Source organism: Bos javanicus, chromosome 4 (genome assembly GCF_032452875.1).
Source record: "Bos javanicus breed banteng chromosome 4, ARS-OSU_banteng_1.0, whole genome shotgun sequence".
NCBI classification, from domain to species: domain Eukaryota; kingdom Metazoa; phylum Chordata; class Mammalia; order Artiodactyla; family Bovidae; genus Bos; species Bos javanicus.
Window position 1 is genome coordinate 85,743,901 of NC_083871.1, and position 20,799 is coordinate 85,764,699.

Genomic DNA, 20,799 nt, shown 5'->3' on the forward strand with positions numbered 1-20,799 from the left:
ATTACAGGAAAGCCACCTCCTAGAGCAACAAAGATCACCACAGCTCAATAATCTACTCCAGGGACTTCCCTAGCGATCCTGTGGTTAACACTCTGTGCTTCCAAGGCAGGGGCATGGGTTTGAGCCCAGGTTGGGAAACTAAGATCCCACATGCTGTGTGGCCTGGCCAAAAAATAAAATTATAAACAACAGCAACAACAGAAAATACTTCCTTAAAAAAGTAATAATCTACTCCAACGATGACTTCTGAAATGATGACCCTTGTGATCATCATTGATGATCATTGATGGCCCTATGATGCTTTGTGAATCATTTAACTCCAAATTTCCTATTAAAGATCCTCGGAAACTAACTTTTCTTTCCTCTCCCAGTTTTGGCCATAAAAATAGTCCCTTACTATAATTAGAGTAAAAGTTATACTAGATTATGTTTCTGTTAGTGATTGGACCCACGTTCCCCAGCCTTGACAGACAAGGACAAGTGAGGAAAAGAGATTTCCCAGGTGCTGTCCTTTAATAAAAAGTTAATTTTATCCCAGACTGCAAGACCTCCTGCAAGGAACCCATCCCTTCTAGGATTAACTCAAAGAGAATTATTATCCAATAAGAGAGAGCCTTGCTGCTTGGGACTGCTGACTTTTGTCACTTCCTGGCAGGAGGTTTTATGTAGATGGGGACTTTGAGTTCTGTATTCTGTTCAAGCCACAGGGCTTGGGAGAGAATTCAGCCCCTACAGGCATTCCATACTGTGAAGCTGCCTCAGCTCTATTCATTACAATGGAACTCCTACAAGCGAAGAAGCTTTATTTCCTATTGAGTGGTTGTAATGTGATTGAACACAGAGTTTCTGGGCAGCCGACTGTTTTGAACTCCGAAGTACATTTTCCCCTCAAAGGAACAAAGGAATGTCTATTCATTTAATCAAAGGAAGAGTAAACCTATAAAAGTCTACTAAAACAACTACTATCCTGGAAAAATGAACCAAACAAGCATAAGATACAAACATAGAATAGAAGTGTGTTTGGTTGTTATGTCTCTTATACATCTTCCTGATTCCAGAACTGCAAAATACTGAAGTATCAGCATTCATACATTTTTCAAGATCAGTTCACCAACACAGATGCATTTACATTTTCTGTCAGCTTTTTGAGTTCTATTCTAGCATAGTCTGTTTTTCTGTTTATACTTACAGAAAGGGGAAAAGGAAAAGATACTAGTAGCCCTGTTATTCACTCTCATAATGCCATCCACCTCTGCTTTGTACTTAATAGTCATAATTCTTTATGATCACCATGTCCTACTTTGATTAAAGTTTGTCTTTTTGGTTTATTGGGACTTCCCTCATAGCTCAGTTGGTAAAGAATCTGCCTGCAATGCAGGAGACCCTGGTTCGATTCCTGTGTCAGGAAGAACCCCTGGAGAAGGGATAGGCTACTCACTCCAGTATTCGTGGACTTCCCTGGTGGCTCAGCTGGTAAAGAATGCCTGCAATGCAAGAGACTTGGGTTCAATCGCTGGGTTGGGAAGATCTCCTGGAGAAGGGAAAGGCTACCCACTCCAATATTCTGGCATGGAGAATTCCATCGACTCTATGGTCCATGGGATTGCAAAGAGTCAGACATGACTGACCTTCACTTTCTTTCTTTTGGTTTATTAGATAGTGAATAGGTAAGGGCAGGGATCACATTGAGGCACCGACTTATCCTCAGTGATAAACATCATACTTAGCAAATGGGAAGTGGTTTAAAAATATTTTCAATAGATAATGAAAAAAGAATGAGAGAAAGGAGGGAGAGGAAGAAGGAGAGATAAAAAGGGGAGAAGAGAGAAAGGAAAGAAGTAGGGAAGTAAAATGTTGGGTTGGCTAAAAAGTTCATTTGGGTTTTTCCATAGCATTTTTTGGAATAGATTCCAAGAGCTTCCCATGTGTGATTATTGCATGTCTAGCTCAGCATTAGCTATTCTATATACCATCTCAAAAATCAACCCTCACAGAAAAGAATTATCATTCCCATTTCACAGAAGGAAAAACTGAGACTCAGAGAAGCTAAGGTCTCACAACCCGCAAGTGGCAGCTAGAACAGTATCCTATCTACTTCTCCAATGCATTTATCCACCTCTTTCCATTCTATTCTCCCGGGACAATGGGGAAGCAATATGACAGAGAAAGGCCAGAAAGGAGATAAAACATCACAACATATGAAAATGGACAAACGTGATCTTCTCTGTCTACTTTCTAGGAATTAGACTCAGAACCAACTCTGGGCAACCCATGTTGATGCCTCCTTTCCCAAACCCGTTTGCGCTGGTGCCTCCAGCTTGATGCAATTATCATCTACATTTCCCCAAACTTTAAAACTTGGTCTCTGTGTCCTCTCCACATTTTGGTAGAGCAAGCCCATGCCAACTTGATATTTTAGAGGCTAGCCCTTCATGTTGGACACCTAGACCTGGGTATAGTCCTCACAGGTGGGCTTTACAAAGTATTTTATGTTCATAAGAACAGTGTGGTCTGGTGCCTGGAATTCATTAAGTCAGACACAATCTATAAATAAATGACTTGTAAATGGTTTCTATTGGAGATGACCATATATACATTCAAGTTGGAGGACAGCTATCTTTTCTTTTATGAGCCAGGCCAGAGATAATGTCAAGTCCAAATTCAGCTGCCCTCTGTTCCAGTAGGCAATAGACAGATTTTCCATAATAATTTCCTATGGCCTCCAATGATTGGAAAAGACTAGGACTAAAGTGAATGAGAAGGGCCACTGCAATTCTAGTACTTGTTGATGTTACTACCCATCATAATGCCTAGGTTGCTCAGATGTTTGCCCTTGTCCTGTGCTGGTTAATATATGCTTATGAAGTTAAAAGCTCAGCATTGAGCAAGTTCAGAAGTCATGACTTATTGTTCCAAGGAAGAAAGTCTCTGTAAAATTTCTGTTGTTGTTTTCTGTTGTGTTATATGAGTTCCTTGTATAGTTTGGATACTAACCCCTTATCAGAGGTGTGGTTTGCAAGTATTTTCTCCCATCCCATAGGTAGCCATTTCATTTTGTTGATTGTTTCTTTCGCTATGTAGAAGCATTTTAATTTGATGTAGTCTCATTTATTCTTTATTTAGGCATCATATGCAAGAAGTTACTGTCAAGACCTATGTCAAGGAGGCTTTTGCCTATGTCTTCTCCTAGGATTTTTATGGTTTCAGGCCTTGCATTTGAGTTCTGAATTCATTTTGTGTTAGTTTTTGTGAGTGGTATAAGGTAGGGGTCTCATTTCATTCTCTTGCATGAAATATCTGATTTCGCCTATACTGTTTATTGATGAAACTATCTGAATTAGCATTTTTTTAAATAATCACCAAGTGTGTGTGCCTTCAAGTGAAACTATAATGAAGAAAAAACAGAAAGTGCCGTGTACATGTGTGAACCTAACAAATGCATTTATTGATGATAATGATAAGAACAGTGAAAATGGAAATTTCATCTTCTTAAGCTTATTCATGGAGCACTGCATTTAAAACTCTTTATTTATTTTTGATAACATTTGAGATCAAAATACATATAAACTATTTCAGGGTAGAAGTTTACTAGTTTATAAATGGAAGTTGATTGACCACAAGGCCATAAGTTGATTTCAAAAAGAGGTGTAAAATGAAATGCCAAAGTAAATCAAAGAGTCAACTAATCCTCATACAAGAAGTACCACTTACTGAAGTCCCATATCATATCAATCCTTTTACTTAATAGTCTCAGTGGAAACCACTTCTGGGGGCATCAAACAAGGCAACCAGCCAGAAATGTCATTATCCCAAGCAACATTTCTATTTCATAAAGCTAGCTAACTCAAACTGTAATTTATCTTTAGAAAAATCTGGTTTTATCTTTCCTAGACAACCCAATATGATGCTGTTTTCCATATGGGTTGCAGACATTCTTGGTTAGAACTGAATGAGTAACAGGAAATCCTTTCACCATATATATATATATATATATATATATATATATATATTTTTTTTTTTTTTTCCCTCAGCAGAAAAAAGTTTGGCTAGGCTGAAGGATAAATTACAATTTTATTAAGGGTTCCAGGACCAAGTTTAATCATTCTCATTGCTAATTAGGAGCGGCCAACAAAGACCCCACCCAACATATAATACTTTAATGGAAGTATGTGGTGACCTCCTGGGTCATTTTTCCATATTAAAGTTGGTCATGTTGCAAAACTGTGAACTGAACTGAAACTTTAAATTGTCTTGTTTGATCCGTAAGTGAAATACTCCTAGATTCTCAAGCAAATATAATTACTTAAATATTTGAAAAATACATTTATATTCATTTGCAAACATTGACATTGTCCCTTTTTTAAATGTTGAGCATATCCTGTTTTGTAGAGCCTTGAACTGCTGATTCAGAGGAAATGTTATCATTTTCACATAGGGCGAGAGAGTATTGAGGGGATAAATCTTCCCTAAGTGCTGATAAATGAGTGAGTTTGCATTCTAATTACAGATATAGTTTATGTGTTTCCTCCTTTCAAATCTCCAGATTACCACAAGGTAAAGTAATCAGAGGAAAACTTTTTATACTGCACCCAATAATTTTTTCATTACTTAACTAAGCATCTTTCCCGTGTTGATTTTGAGAATGCCAGCCTCTAAAAATTAATAATTTTTCCACCTAGATGAATAAAATAATCCCCCTTTAGATTTATCTCTGTGTGAGAGGAATTTTTATTATAATTATTTGTTTCAGAAGCTGCAAAGAGCTCCAGGATATTTTAAAAGAGCACAGAGATACCTCATAATGAAGAGTCCCTAGTCTTATATGCTAAACAGGTTTTAACAGCTTTTGCAGAGTATAAATTTTTCCTATAGACTCTAATATGTAAGTCATGCATGTGGTGATATACAGATGATCCTTTAGAGGGATTTCATAAAAACGTGAGAGCATGTAAAATGCAAAAGAGTAAGGAAGCAACAGATTTATCCCCGTAGACCAACTGCAAGAGAATGAAAAGTAAAAGCTGAGAGGCTCTTGACAGGCTAATGGTAAGAACAATGATCAACAAAGCTGTGAAATATAGTTAAAGTGTAAGTAGCCTGCCTCTAAACAGTAAAATATAGTTAGCAGGGCCTGAGACTGATGAAATATTTTCAGCATCATGTATCAACTGCTCTCAAATAAAATTACTGGACATTTTATAAAATAATAAAGAGCTTTTGTTTATAGTCCATCCAGTTGTGGTTGTGGGTTTTTAAATATCACTGTATTTACACTCTGAAAACACATCAAAGAGTAATTATTTAGGTTACCCACAACTCTCATATTTTAGGGAAGAATATCTGTCTATGTAAATTGACTTTAAAAATATATTTAGAATCAGTTTGTTTATCACAGAGCAACTATTGCAGGTTACTTGAGAGCATGCAGGCTTCAGCTACACCATCCTGCTGGACGTAAGTTTCAGCCCTCCTGCCTGCTAGTGGAAGCAGTGACAGATTTTTCTTGGGCTTCAAAATCACTGCAGATGGTGACTGCAGCTGTGAAATTAAAAGATACTTGCTCCTTGGAAAGACAGCTATGACAAACCTAGACAGCATATTAAAAAGCAGAGACATCACTTTGCTGACAAAGGTCCGTATAGTCAAAGATGTAGTTTTTCCAGTAGTCATGTATGGATGTGAAAGTTGGATCATAAAGCAGGCTGAGCACCAAAGAACTGATGCTTTTGAATTGTGGTGCTGGAGAAGATTCTTGAGAGTCCCTTGGACTCCAGGGAGATCAAACCAATCAATCCTAAAGAAAATCAACCCTGAATATTCATTGGAGGGATCGATACTGAAGTTGAAGTTCCATTAATTTGGCCACCTGCTGCAAATATCTGACTCATTGGAAAAGACCCTGATTCTGGGAAAGACTGAAGACAGAAGGAGAAGGAGGCAGCAGAGGATGAGATGGTTAGATAGCATCACCGACTCAATGGACATAAATTTGAGCAATCTCCGAGAGACAGTGGAGGACAGAGGAGCCTGGCGTGCTGCAGTCCATGAGGATGCAAAGAGTCAGACACAACTCAGGGACTGAGGGACAACAAGTGATGATATCCTAGACAATTTCCTAAACCTCTCTGTGACTCAGTTTCCCAATTTGTTAAGTGATATTCATCATCATCATCTACCTTATAAGGTTGTTATGAGGATTAAATGAGACTATACATATAAAACTGTAAGTAACAGTGCCTGGCATGCCTTCAGTAAATGTCAGCTATTCATGACTACCATGAGTTATGAACTAGTCCACATGCTATCTCAGCTTGAAATAATGGATGAAGTCATTCGTGCAGAAAATCATTCAACAAATATTTAGTGAGTGCCTACTGGTACCAGGCTGTAGATTAATTGGCTAACTTTAGAATAAGTCCAAATGTCAGACCCAATAAGTGGGCTAGGTTTCTAATCACGGTTACTCTATGATAGGAATTTGGTATTGGAATCTGGCATGTATGTCTTCCTCCTCCCCAAGAAAACAATTGTGTTTTGGGTTCAAAATAGAGAGAAACAGGAAAATACTACTATCATTCTTCTGTAGTTGTTTCCTCTGTGTGTGTATGCTTGGTCACTTGGTTATATCCAACTCTTTGTGACCCCATGGACTGTAGTCCACTGGACTCCTCTGTCCATGGGATTTTTTAGGCAAGAATACTGGAGTGGGTTGCCATTTCCCCTTCCAGTGAATCGTCCCAACCCTATAGAGGCAAAGAACAGCAGTGCAGGAGAAGGAAAATCCCCCAGTAAGGTGAGAAATATTTCCAGGCAGAAATGAAACTTGAAATCAGTCTTAGAGGATGAATGAGTTTTTCAAGGTAAAGAGGGATAGGAAAACAAGAATGTTATCACCCAAAAGAGAAAACACTGGTGGAGGGAGAGGTGGAGGCAACAGCTTGACATTTAGGTGGGTGAGCTGAGTCTTAGATTTGTAGATTTTTTCACAATTACAGAAATACAACTCTAAACTTCAGGAAATAGAATGTACAATTATGAGTCATCAGAAAATAGGTAGCATGTGCAGTGACAGAGAAAGAAACTCAAGATAGAATCCTAAGAAAACCAACATTTCAAGCATGGTGGGAGAGAAAAGACACAGCAAATTGAGAATAAGGGGTGGCTACTAAATTGGGAGATTCAGGACCAGAACTCCCACAGAAGCTGGGAGTTAAAAGTGCTTCCCAGGATGATGTTAAAAAGAGAGGCAAATGCCAAAGGTTGGTCCAGAAAATTTATGTTAGAAAAGTCTCGTCAAAGTGAGGATAAAGAGTGAGTTTACACTAATCTTTCATTAAGTTTATCACTAAAGGAAAAGACAGTAAAGTAGATGGATACTGAGTGGTGAGAAATGGTGTGTTTTGTTTTGTTTTTCCATTATGTGTATTTACTGCAAATAATGAGCCAGTAGAAAGGGAGAAGCTTCACATGGCTAATTCATATCAGCCTAACTACACTTCAGAAAAGAACACTTTCCTTTAAAAAGAACACTCAAAGTTATCTGTACCCATAGTAACTCTTTCCCACTAGGTAGCAGCATGCCTTGTGGAAGTAGTGGGAGACATGATCCCAGAGTGATAGCCTGTTCAATTGACAAAGTCACATTTTTATTTATGGCCATCATATGAAATTATGACATGATAAATATGCTACGTCTTAGTTTTTTTGTTTGTTTGAAGTCAATATTCCATTTTGATATGATCTTACAACCATGATATAGATCATAATTAGGCCCCTGTCAACGTGCAAACTTTTAAGCACTTAAAAAATACCAAAAAGAAATGGTAGTTGTGTGATGTGATGGAGGTGTGAGCTAATGCTATGGTGGTAGTCTTTTTACAACATAAAAATTTATCAAATCAACGTGTACACCTTAAACTTATGTTTAAGTTTAATACATAACATGACAATGTTATGTGTCAATTATATCTCAATGAAGCTGGGGAAAAAGTACATAGTGAAAAAAGTTATTTTGTATTGCTTTAGAATATAGTCTTGTGATTGTACACTCTTAGTTGCTATACTGATATACTCAAGGCACAGTAGGGCTACACAAAATATTAAAATACGTTTTGAAAGTCTTACTATTTTTAATGATATTGGAATTTTAAAAGTACTATATAGGAAAATAAAGCAAGTTAATATGTTATATTTATATTGTTAAGGTCCAAGATTTTTCAATGTAAAAGAAGAGAGATACTATTATGAAATCAAGAGATTAAATAAAACCCATATAATGATAAAAAAAATACAAAAATTAATTTTCCAAAGTTGACAACAATTTTAATTAGATTGGCAAGGTCCTCAGTGAATCAAACAAATCAATACTTTCAGTTCTGTAGATGTAGCACAAAACTATCTTAGGATGGTTAAGACTAATTTGCTTTATTAAATGTTTACTGAATGCAAAAATACATGGTTCCGCGGAGTCATAAAGGAAGAGACAATACTTAATAAAAGTTAAAAAAAAAATTCAGGTAACATCCATTATGTTATGTATCAAGACAACAAACAAGATAAGCATGCAACTTAAACAAGATAGAAGTATTTTTGACCCTTACATAAAGGAATAAAAGAAGGATGTAGAAGGCTGATATAGACTCCACGAAGTCTAGAGACAGCCTCCTAGATCACTGCTCCCCCATCCTTACGATGTGTTCTTATCCTCACAGCCAAAGAAGGCTGTGAGAGTTCCATCTATTATATTTATATTCTGGGCAGTAGAAGGTAGAAAGGGGAAAAATAAAGATATTTCCTTTCCTATTTAAGGAAAGTTCCCCTGAAGTTCTTTCTAGCATATGTGCATTTATTTCACTGCTCAGAACTTAGTCACATGATAAAACCTAGCTGAATTATTGCCTAGTTGAAACACTGCAATGCATAGCAAAAAAATTAGGGTCCTGCCCTCCTACATTGTTGGTGGGAGTGTAAATTGTTGTGACTACCTATGGAAAACAGTATAGAGATTTCTTAACAAACTAAAAATAGAGTTGGCATGTGATCCAGCAATTCCACTCTTGGGCATATAACCAAAGAAAAGTCTAGTTCAAAAAGATACATGCATCTCACTTTTCATAGAAACACTATTTACAATAACCAAGACATGGAAGCAACCTAAATATCCATGGGCAGATGAATGGATAAAAAAGATATGGTACATATATATAGTGAAATACTACTCAGCCATAAAAAAAAAATGAAATAGTGTCACTTGCAGCAACATGGGTGGGCTTAGAGAGTATCATACTACAGGAAGTAAGTCAGAAAGAGAGACAAATATATGATATCATTTATAGGTGGAATCTAAAATATGATACAAATGAACTTATTTCAGAAACGAAAACAGGGTCATAGACATAGAGAACAAATTTACGATTACCAAAGGGAAAAACAACAGGTGGAGGGATAAATTAGGAGTTTGGGATTATCAGAAACAAACTACTGTATATAAAATAGATAAATACGAAGCACAGGGAACTATATTCAGTATCAAGAAATAAAACATATATCACTGAATTACTTTGCTGCACATAGAAACAAACACAACATTGTAAATCAAGTTTGCATGCGTGCACGCGTGCTAAGTTGATTCAGTCATTTCTGACTCTTTGCAACCCTATGGATTATAGCCTGCCAGGCTCCTCTGTTCATGGGGAGTCTCCAGGCAATAAAACTGGAGTGGTTGCCATGCTCTCCTCCAGGGGATCTTCCTGACCCAGCAATCAAATCCGCATCTCTTATGTCTCCTGCGTTGGCAGACAGGTTCTTTACCACTAGCATCACCTGAGAAGCCCATAAACTATACTTCAATTAAAAAAAAAAAATAGTGTACCAGTTCTATTAGTGATTAGCTATATTGGCTCTATAGAAATCTCTGCCATACTGTTCTACCCGCAGTGAAGCTTCCAAAAGATCCCTCCTTGCCCAGCAGGGAATGAGATGAGAAGCAAAGTAGGCTCTAGAAGAGTTTAGGGTAGAAATCAGGATGGCGAATAGGTCATGTTCTAAGAGAGCTCATATTCCTAAGTCAATTGCCTGGAAAGTTTTGGTAGTCCACTTTGTGATTGTTCTCTGTCTTAGCTCAGTTAATTCTAATATATCCATGAAAAGAATGGAAAACTTGGCCTCAAACATGGAATGGCAAATTTCAATGTCCTAATTGGTCCAATGATTAGGGGGCTAAGTTGACATTCTTGAGAAACTCTGGAATGGCTGCTATAAAAGAGAAAAAGCATCTGAACATGTAAAAAAACATCTGAAATTTTCACACATGCCACTTTTCACTGGAACGTGAGCTGGATACAACCATCAGGGCCATCCACTGAATTGAATGGGCAATTCAGTGATAGCTGCCTCTGCTGCACATATGGAAAAGGAAATGGCAACTTGCCTGGAGAATTCCATGGACAGAGGAGTCTGGCGGGCTACAGTCCATAGGGTCGCAAAGAGTGGGACATGACTGAGCGACTAAGCATGCACTGCTCATCAGCAACTTCCTTCAGGAATTATCCAAGGTCAGTGTTCTTCCATTCTTACTACTGCATGACAGGAGTCAGCATTTAGCCATCAGCATCCAGATGGTGATATTCAGAACCTTGGCAAACTCCCTTTCAAAGGTTGTCATCCCTCATGAAGTTGCTCAGTCATGTCTGACTCCTTGTGACCCCACGGACTGTAGCCCACCAGGCTCCTCCATCCATGGAATGTTCTAGGCAAGAATACTGGAGTGGATGCCTAGCTGAGTATTGAACTCATTTTTTTTCCACTTTTTACAGTTAAAATTATTTGGAACAATGTGGCTATGTTGACAGAATATTTGGCTGCCAATTTTTTCTTTCAGATAGCTACAACTGAAAAAAGACCTGAGCCTGCTCATTGTAACATTCAGAAGGACAGTGATCACACAGCACTAGAACCTAAATGGGGCCCTAAGTACAAGAAAGAGAAAAGAAAGTTCATCCTCAGGGTGAGAAATTGGATATTTGTTAGAGGTACATGGGACTTGCAGAAAAGTGCTGATACATTGCAGGTGGCACTGGTCGCGCTGTGGTGTCAGCAGCGTCACATCGGCAGGTCAGATCGAACTTGCACGGTAATCGACAAGGGCTCGGACATGGATGGCAAAAAGCCAGGAGCAAACCATTTCCCAGAAATCCCACCTTGTAGCTACACAAGGTCGCTTTATTTCACCACTAGCCTAGCACACTTGTCTTATGAAGCTTTTGACAAAATACTATGTGCATTTTGGGGAAGCATCCACATCTTTGGTGATTTCCCTGGCATCTTTCTGTAGCCAATAATAAAAATAGCAATAGCTAAACACTTATTGAGTTTTTACTGTATGCCAGGCACTGTGCTAAATTTATATTCATTTCATCTCATGTAATAATGGCAGTTGGCCAAATACTATCCAGGCCTGTCTACTTTCCTTCTAATAGAATCCTGAATGAAAAAGTCTAGGTAAGGAATATTACCTTTCATAACCTCTATCTGTTTATTTGAGAAGAACAAAAATCAATATCAAGTGTAATCAACCATAACATATCCAAGTAGCAATTTTTAGAAAAAGGCACTTCTAAAATATCAGAATTTCATAATAAATTCTGGTTTGTTTTTGGATGATGCATTATTCAGGATGATAGAATTCCCAAGATGATCTTTTTCCTAAAGGCTTACATATGCCTTATAAATCCTTGAACTTCAGCTTGAAATGCAGAAGTGATTCTTAAATCTTAAAGCCCGGGTCAGGTGTGTTATTTTTATAATGTATAATGTATCTCTTCTTCAAAGGCTATTCCTGCTCAATGAGAAAATTCACAGTCTTGAGTATTTATTTACCAAGGTTTCTGTTCAAGGAATATTTAAAAGCTGTTGACCAGGTCGTTGATTTCAATGCAAGTCATAATCATTTCACAGTAAGAAAAGAAGCACAAAAAGATAAGGGCATAACACAAGCCATGTTTAAATGCCCACATTTTGAATCTTATATATATACAAACTTCAACAAAATTCATAGAGTATTTGCTATTTGTAGTCAACCAAGATCTGTGTTAAATACTATTTTGCCCCTTATTACTTGAGTGACCACATGTAAGTTACCTAATTTACCTAATTTATCTAATTTTATTGTCCCTATGCATATCATACTACACTATGCATGGATTAGAAATAATATATGTAAAACACAGCAGGTGCTATTGATAGCAAGTATTACTCTCATTTTCCAGTTTTTAAATAATCTAAATGACATAAAGAGTAAACCCTTTAAAATGAATAAACATGTGGAATAAAATTTAAGACACTTTTTAAAGGAATTTAAATATTTAAATGTATTTAATACTGCCTATTGATATTTTCTTTTGGAATAAAACTGTAAAATATTAGATGTGAATTTACCAGAGGTAGATAGTGCCTCTGGTGGTAAAGAGCCTGCCTGCCAATGCAAGAGACATAAAAGACAAAGGTCTGATCCCTGGGTTGGAAAGATCTCCTAGAGGAGGAAATGGGAACCCAATCCAGTATTTTTGCCTGGAGAGTCCAATGGGCAGAGGAGCTGGTGGGCTTCAGTCCATGAGGTTGCAAAGAGTCAGACATAATTGCAGCAACTTAGCATACACAATAGTTTTTATTCAAGGGAAAACGATTCTGAGCTATGACTGGGATTCTTGTACACTATCAAAATAGGCAAAATTTAATAGAAGGAAACCAGGCTCTGCTTCAACACTTATTTAGGAACTTTGAGCTGTACCACTTGTAAGAAATCAATGACCTTAATGTAAAAATGAGGGGTTGAATTATACAATCTCTATGGCTTCTAACATCCAAATGTCATATGTTCGAAAGCACATAAAATTTCACCAGCAGAAATTAATTCCTTTGACTTTAGACACTGGTAGGTAGTGTGATATAACAGATAGAGGTTAGTTTGAAGTCAGCAAAGCTGAGTTCCAGCCCAGCTTTGCTTTCCAGTTACATGATCTTAGCAAGTTATTATCAACTCTGAGGCTATTTTATCCCTTTTAAAATGTGGATGATAGCTACCTGCTGAGGATGTTGTGAACATTAGAAATGATGTTGATATTCAATAATTTACAGTATTCTATAGTCCATGGAATTCTATACAGTCCATGGAATTCTCTAGGCCAGAATTCTGGAGTGGGTAGACGTTCCTTTCTCCAGGGGATCTTCCCAACCCAGGGACTGAACCCTGATCTCCCACATTGCAGGCAGATTCTTTACCAGCTGAGCCACCAGGGAAGCCCATTCAATAATTGTGGTGGCAATTCAATTAATCACAGCTATTATTTTCCAGAGTCCTCCAGTAAAATGCAAATTCATTGAGAAGGATGATTTTTTTAGGACACTTTTTTTTAATCTACCTGGAAACAAGAAACCACTCAAGTCCCAATAAATGAGAGATGTGAAGCAGGGGTATCAGGATGTTTCAGAGAGACCCATGGATCTCAAGGTGGAGTATCTTGGAATGGAAGACTGAAAAGGAATAAGGGTCTTACTCTCTGCCCTTCTTTATCTCTACTCACATGATATTTCCCCTTCTGCAATATCTCTCTTCTTTTCTTTACCCTTTCCCGCCTTAGTATCCACAGCTCCTTGGAGCCCTCTTCTATCTCTTTTATCCCCATGTATGTATGTGAGTATGTGTGTGCTCAGTTGTGTCTGAATCTTTGTGACCTCATGGACTGTAGCCCTTGGGGCTCCTCTGTCCATGGAATTTTCTAGGCAAGAATACTGGAGTGGGTTGCCATTTTCTATTCCAGGGAACCTTCCCCACCCAAGGATCGAACCTGCATCTCTTGTGTCTTCTGCATTAGGCAGCAGATTCTTTACCACTGTACCACCTGGGAAGCCCTTTATCCCCATAAAAATTTCCTTATTGAATAACCTGTATTTCACGTCCAGCTGAGGAATAGAATGTAAAACCAGTAGGTGGTGTTGTGCAGTTCACAGTTCAATCTATGGAGTGTAAGAAGACCCTTTAGAATGGGGATGTAGTAGAGGGTAGTACTCCATCATAAAACTAAAGGTAACATTAAATGCTTGTCACCATAACATTAATTTTCTAATGAGATGTATACAGTTGAAGTAAGGATGGATACAGTTTAGGGGGGGTGCTGAAGCAGGTAATTTTGAGGACCCTTTTAAGGCAAACATGCAAAACGAATGAAACATTTCATAGAAAAATATTTGTTTAGAATTATGAAGGTATAGCAAATTATATACTTTAAGAAAGTAAAAAAAAAAAACATAAATATTACAAAATCCAGAAAATATATCTATGAATTAATCTTTTAACACACATCTGTTAATATTTTTCCCCATATTTTTAGGTTGCATACTTACTGCACACCTCCTTGCTTAATAATAGTATTTGTAGTATTTTCTCTTTTTATTAGCCATGCCTCAGGGCATGGTGTGTGGAATCTTAGTTCTTCAACCAGGGTTTGAACCCATGCCTGCCATATTGGAAATACAAAGACTTAACCACTGGATGACCAGAGAAGTCCCTGTAGTATTTTCTACAGAGAGAATATAAACAGAATTTAGTTTTTGCTACAGCATGGATGATCAATAGAGAAGGCAATGGCAACCCACTCCAGTACTCTTCCCTGGAAAATCCCAGGGACGGGGGAGCCTAGTGGGCTACTGTCTACGGGGTCACACAGACTCGGACACGACTAAAGCGACTTAACAGAAGCAGCAGCATGGATGGTCAAAGTTAGGCTTTATTTCATTGATAGGTGGTATGCATAAAAGGCTTCCCTAGTGGCCCAGATGGTAAAGAATCTGTCTGCAATGTGGAAGACCTGGGTTGGATCCCTGGGTCAGGAAGATCCTCTGGAGAAGGGAATGGTTACCCACTCCAGTATTCTTGCCTGGAGAATTTCATGAACAGAGGAGGCTGGTGGGCTACGGTACATGGGTTCGCAAAGAGTCGGACACTATTGAGTGACTAACACACACACATTTATGCATCAGTTCAGTTCAGCCTGTCAGTCATGTCCAACTCTGTGACACCATGGACTGTACCACGCAGCACAACAGGCCTCCCTGTCCATCACCAACTCCCAGAGCTTACTCAAACTCATGTCCATCGAGTCAGTGATGCCATCCAACCATCTCATCCTCCATCGACCCCTTCTCCTCCCGCCTTCAATCTTTCTTAGCATCAGGGTCTTTTCAAATGAGTCAGTTCTTCACATCAGATAGCCAAAGTATTGGAGTTTCAGCTTTAGCATCAATCCTTCCAATAACTATTCAGAACTGATTTCCTTTAGAATGGACTGGTTGGATCTCCTTGCAGTCCAAAGGACTCTCAAGAGTCTTCTCCAACAGCACAGTTCAAAAGCATCAATTCTTCTGCACTCAGTTTTCTTTATAGTCCAACTCTCACAACCATACATGACTATTGGGAAAAAGGTAGCTTTGACTAGACAGACCTTTGTTGGCAAAGTAAAGTCTCTGCTTTTTAATATGCTATCTGGGTTAGTCATTGCTTTTCCTCCAAGGAGCAAGTATCTTTTAATTTTATGGCTGTAGTCACCATCTGCGGTGATTTTGGAGCCCCCCCAAATAAAGTCTCTCATTGTTTCCCCATATGTTTGCCGTGAAGTAATGGGACCAGATGCCACGGTCTTAGTTTTCTGAATGTTGAGTTTTAAGACAACTTTTTAACTCTATTCTCACTTTCATCAAGAGGCTCTCAGGTTCTTCGCTTCCTGCCGTAAGGCTAGTGTCATCTGCATATCTGAGGTTAGTGATATTTCTCCCAGCAATCTTGATTCCAGCTTGTGTTTCCTCCAGACTGGCATTTCGCATGATGTACCCTGGATATAAGTTAAATAAGCAGGGTGACAATACACAGCCTTAATGTACTCCTTTCCCAATTTGGAACCAGTCTGTTGTTCTATGTCCAGTTCTAACTGTTGTTTCCTGACCTGCATAGAGATTTCTCAGGAGGCAGATCAGGTGGTCTGGTATTCCCATCTCTTTAAGAATTGTCCACAGTTTGTTGTGATCCACACAGTCCAAGGCTTTGGCATAGTCAGTAAAGAAAAAAATAGATGTTTTTCTGGAACTCTCTTGCTCTTATGCCCAAAGGGATGATCCAACAGATGTTGGCGATTATCTGTGGTTCCTCTGCCTTTTCTAAATCCAGCTTGAAATCTGAATGTTCATGGTTCATGTACTGTTGAAGCCTGACTTGAAGAATTTTGAGAATTACTTTACTAGCATGTAAGATGAGTGCGATTGTGTAGTAGTTTGAACATTCTTTGGCATTGCCTTTCTTTGGGAAAACTGACCTTTTCCAGCCCTGTGGCCACTGCTGAGTTTTCCAAATTTGCTGGCATATTGAGTGCAGCACTTTAACAGCATCATTATTAGGATTTTTAGGACACTTATGCATAAAACCTATTTATTGCTTATAGTACTATTACAGGCTTGTTTAGTAAAAAGGCAAGATTCTGTCTTTCCAGAAGTGTAGCTGAGTACAATTCTGCTTTAAGATTCCTATTAAAAGTGTATGATGCAATGTACCCTGCATTATCAATTCTATCCCCAGCAGGAGAGAACTTGTCTTTCACTTTGCATTAATGGGAACTGAATCTTTCGCTTCTTAGTTTACACATGTGATGACTGACAGAATTTTCCTTAGACTAGTTCTGGCTAGTCTAGGAGAAATACACCTATTTCTGTTCCCAGATGATGCAGAACATATTTCTATATTGATAAAGATTGTAGCCTTGTACCTGTGGGTGAGGTACTGGATGACTGACACAGAGGGTGGTAGGTATATACCTGCAAATAATCCCTACACCAAGACAGCGATGACAATAGTAACTATTCTCGGGAGTGGCTATGAATCCCATAAATGTAGCCCACTAAACTCAAACTAAATGTATACCCAGTTTAATCCTTTAGTCAGATCCTAACGTGCTCCAACACTCTCTGACCATAGGGGAAATATGAAGGCAGGAAAGTAGAAGTAGAAAGAGATAGCAGCACTAGTCTATAGACATACAATAATTGACTCTATAAAATTAAACAAATATATACTTGACACTGTGGACACATTGGTAGGCCCCTTCCCAGAGCCCTGAAGTTCATTTGCCTTTGGTGGGGGTGAGCAAGGGGTTGTCGAGCACCAAGGATGCGGCTGAGGGACAAGGCAGGCTGCAATAGGACACCTTTCCATCAGCCTGAGGGCTCTGGATGATCAAGGGAGGAAGCGGTAAGAGAGCTAGTGATGAGGAGCACAGTGACAGCAAAGACCACCTTCCCCATCACAGGATTTTGCCCGGGGACAGTTCTATACTTGCCAGCCTTTCCCAGATGTTTCTGCTTTGGCATGAAGCTAGCTAAGTTGACCTCAGACCTGGGATTCCACCAGGGAAGGTGACAGGGAAGAGCCTGTTTTCAAATAAAAGAGGCATATGGGAGATGATAATTCCATGATTGGCAGAAAGGGAGACACAAAAGTGACAACTCAAAGAGAAGAAAGGCACTTTTTCTTTTTTCATTTTCATAACAGTTGCTAAAATCAATGACATGTAAAAGAAAACTAAAGACAGGAAGGAGAGACCTTCGCTAGCTTTCTTTAATTGAAATGCTCTTATGCCCAAAGGGAAGTGTGCTATCACAATTATAATGAAACAAAACTGAGTCCGACAGCGTATAGATTCAGACCATGAACTACAGCCTCCCAAGTAAATTCATTAGAAACTGATATGCATGTATAAGAAAGAGCTTGGAAACAAAGACAGAATGAACAAAATGGAATCCTATTCCATACTTAAAGTGAAAGTGAAGTTGCTCAGTCGTGTCCGACTCTGCGACCCCGTGGACTGTAGCCTACCAGGTTCCTCCCTCCATGGGATTCTCCAGGCAAGAGTACTGGAGTGGGGTGCCATTTCCTTCTCCAGGGGATCTTCCCAACTCAGGGATCAAACCTGGGTCTCCTGCATTCCAGGCAGACGCTCTAACCTCTGAGCCACCAGGGAAGCCCATTCCATACTTAAAGTTCAGCTAAATATCATTAAAGGAGTGACTATGTCCATAATGACAGAGAAGGCAATGGCATCCCACTCCAGTACTCTTGCCTGGAAAATCCCATGGATGGAGGAGCCTGGTAGGCTGCAGTCCATGGGGTTGTGAAGAGTCGGACACGACTGAGTGACTTCACTTTCACTTTCCACTTTCATGCATTGGAGAAGGAAATGGCAACCCATTCCAGTGTTCTTGCCTGGAGAATCCCAGGGAGGGGGGAGCCTGATGGGCTGCCGTCTACGGGGTCGCACAGAGTCAGACACGACTGAAGTGACTTAGCAGTAGCAGCAGTATGTCAATAATGAACCTTCTAGAAAAATATTTACACACATACTGCCTAATATGAATGGATAATGAGGATAAGGCAAAAAAAATCAACTTTTAGACAGGCTAGTGTCAGCCTTCTAATAATGATAAAGCTCTCTTGTGTTCACTGTGGACTATTATCAGGACTGTCCTGATGTTTTTATGTGTATCAGATAGTCTTCATAAATGCCTTATGAGAGAGGTATTTTCATTTCTTCCTTTGATCAATTCTTTTCCCAATTATCTCCTCCTCATGTCTCAACTTAAGTATTTACTACCCAAAATAAATTGGGTCTCAATACCCTCCGGAAAAGGCAATGGCACCCCACTCCAGTACTCTTGCCTGGAAAATCCCATGGATGGAGGAGCCTGGTAGGCTGCAGTCCATGGGGTCACAAAGAGTTGGACATGACTGAGCGACTTCCCTTTCACTTTCCACTTTCATGCATTGGAGAAGGAAATGGCAACCCATTCCAGTGTTCTTGCCTGGAGAATCCCAGGGAGGGGGAGCCTGATGGGCTGCCGTCTACGGGGTCGCACAGAGTCAGACACGACTGAAGTGACTTAGCAGTAGCAGCAGTATGTCAATAATGAACCTTCTAGAAAAATATTTACACACATACTGCCTAATATGAATGGATAATGAGGATAAGGCAAAAAAAATCAACTTTTAGACAGGCTAGTGTCAGCCTTCTAATAATGATAAAGCTCTCTTGTGTTCACTGTGGACTATTATCAGGACTGTCCTGATGTTTTTATGTGTATCAGATAGTCTTCATAAATGCCTTATGAGAGAGGTATTTTCATTTCTTCCTTTGATCAATTCTTTTCCCAATTATCTCCTCCTCATGTCTCAACTTAAGTATTTACTACCCAAAATAAATTGGGTCTCAATACCCTCCGGAAAAGGCAATGGCACCCCACTCCAGTACTCTTGCCTGGAAAATCCCATGGATGGAGGAGCCTGGTAGGCTGCAGTCCATGGGGTCACAAAGAGTTGGACATGACTGAGCGACTTCCCTTTCACTTTCCACTTTCATGCATTGGAGAAGGAAATGGCAACCCATTCCAGTGTTCTTGCCTGGAGAATCCCAGGGAGGGGGAGCCTGATGGGCTGCCGTCTACGGGGTCGCACAGAGTCAGACACGACTGAAGTGACTTAGCAGTAGCAGCAGTATGTCAATAATGAACCTTCTAGAAAAATATTTACACACATACTGCCTAATATGAATGGATAATGAGGATAAGGCAAAAAAAATCAACTTTTAGACAGGCTAGTGTCAGCCTTCTAATAATGATAAAGCTCTCTTGTGTTCACTGTGGACTATTATCAGGACTGTCCTGATGTTTTTATGTGTATCAGATAGTCTTCATAAATGCCTTATGAGAGAGGTATTTTCATTTCTTCCTTTGATCAATTCTTTTCCCAATTATCTCCTCCTCATGTCTCAACTTAAGTATTTACTACCCAAAATAAATTGGGTCTCAATACCCTCCGGAAAAGGCAATGGCACCCCACTCCAGTACTCTTGCCTGGAAAATCCCATGGATGGAGGAGCCTGGTAGGCTGCAGTCCATGGGGTCACAAAGAGTTGGACATGACTGAGTGACTTCCCTTTCACTTTTCACTTTCATGCATTGGAGAAGGAAATGGCAACCCACTCCAGTGTTCTTGCCTGGAGAATCCCAGGAACGGGGAAGCCTGGTGGGCTGCCGTCTATGGGGTAGCACAGAGTCGGACACGACTGAAGCGACATAGCAGCAGCAGCAGCAGCAATACCCTCCCCAGTTTTCTTTTTCAAAATATCTTCATATTTTTTAATAGCCCTTATCCGAATGTGTAATTATGCACTTATTTTTTATCAGTTTAATTTCTGTCTTCCTCTCTACCATGTAAGTCCCATGAGGGTAAAGAAAGTTACTTGTGTGCCTCACAGAAGCACAGTATGTTCAATAAATATAGGTTAATTAAATAAGCTCAATAAAGGTTAATTAAATAATTAAATGATGAGAAAACTGGAGCTTAGAAAAGTGAAGCCATATCCAAGTGGCAGAACATGATTTAAATCAAGCTCTGGGTGACTTCAAAACGTTTGAAATTAACCACTGTTATACCCTGCTCATGCCAGCTAGGCTACATAATTTGCAGAACTGAGTGCAGAATAAAAATTTGAGCCTCTGTTCAAAAAGCAAGGGAAAAAGTCCCTTAAAAACATTAAAATGCAAAGCTTTGTCCCTTCTTCCATAGTTTATCTTCACTTGTAATTCTTTGCTACTTATTGTGATTCTAAGTAAAGAAAACTTACTTTAAATTACTACCATGAATTTTATTTTTCATCTTTACACTGGGCAATATCAGTGTGAAATGCAAATATGAATATTCCCCTT

The 20,799-nt window shown here is 39.1% G+C and overlaps 1 protein-coding gene and 1 non-coding gene across 2 annotated transcripts in view; one reads left to right on the top strand and one right to left on the bottom strand.

The window, feature by feature from the left end:
• Positions 1-20,799, top strand: part of KCND2 (potassium voltage-gated channel subfamily D member 2) — a 563,422-nt gene that overhangs the window by 493,421 nt on the left and 49,202 nt on the right. The gene's annotated exons all lie outside the window — the stretch shown is intronic.
• On the bottom strand, positions 17,987-18,059 carry TRNAS-GGA (transfer RNA serine (anticodon GGA)). Its single transcript has one exon. It is a non-coding gene; the product is annotated as a tRNA-Ser (tRNA).